The 244-nt window shown below is 34.8% G+C and overlaps 1 long non-coding RNA gene across 2 annotated transcripts in view; it reads left to right on the forward strand.

Annotated features, from left to right (window-relative positions):
• LOC108444770 overlaps positions 1-244 on the forward strand; it is a 58,953-nt gene that overhangs the window by 22,018 nt on the left and 36,691 nt on the right. The window lies entirely within an intron of this gene.

The following is a 244-nucleotide window of genomic DNA, read 5'->3' on the forward strand; positions in this document are numbered from 1 at the left end:
GCTCTCTTCCCCTTAAAAGACTGACTGTTGAGGAAGGTTGTGCGGCAGTTACTTGCAGAGAGAATACTGCTTTTCAAGATGATGCCATAGCTCTGTATGCTATGAAGACATTATTTGTTTTTATGAGGAAAGGATTCTTCTCTGTAGAAGACATAAAGGCTGATGTGAGATTTATTTTCTAAAGAGCTAATATAAATGAAATGCTTAAATAAAGCTGTATTTTCAAAGTAAAATGAAGTATGAG

Source organism: Corvus brachyrhynchos, unplaced genomic scaffold (assembly GCF_000691975.1).
Source record: "Corvus brachyrhynchos isolate BGI_N302 unplaced genomic scaffold, ASM69197v1 scaffold262, whole genome shotgun sequence".
Lineage (NCBI taxonomy): Eukaryota > Metazoa > Chordata > Aves > Passeriformes > Corvidae > Corvus > Corvus brachyrhynchos.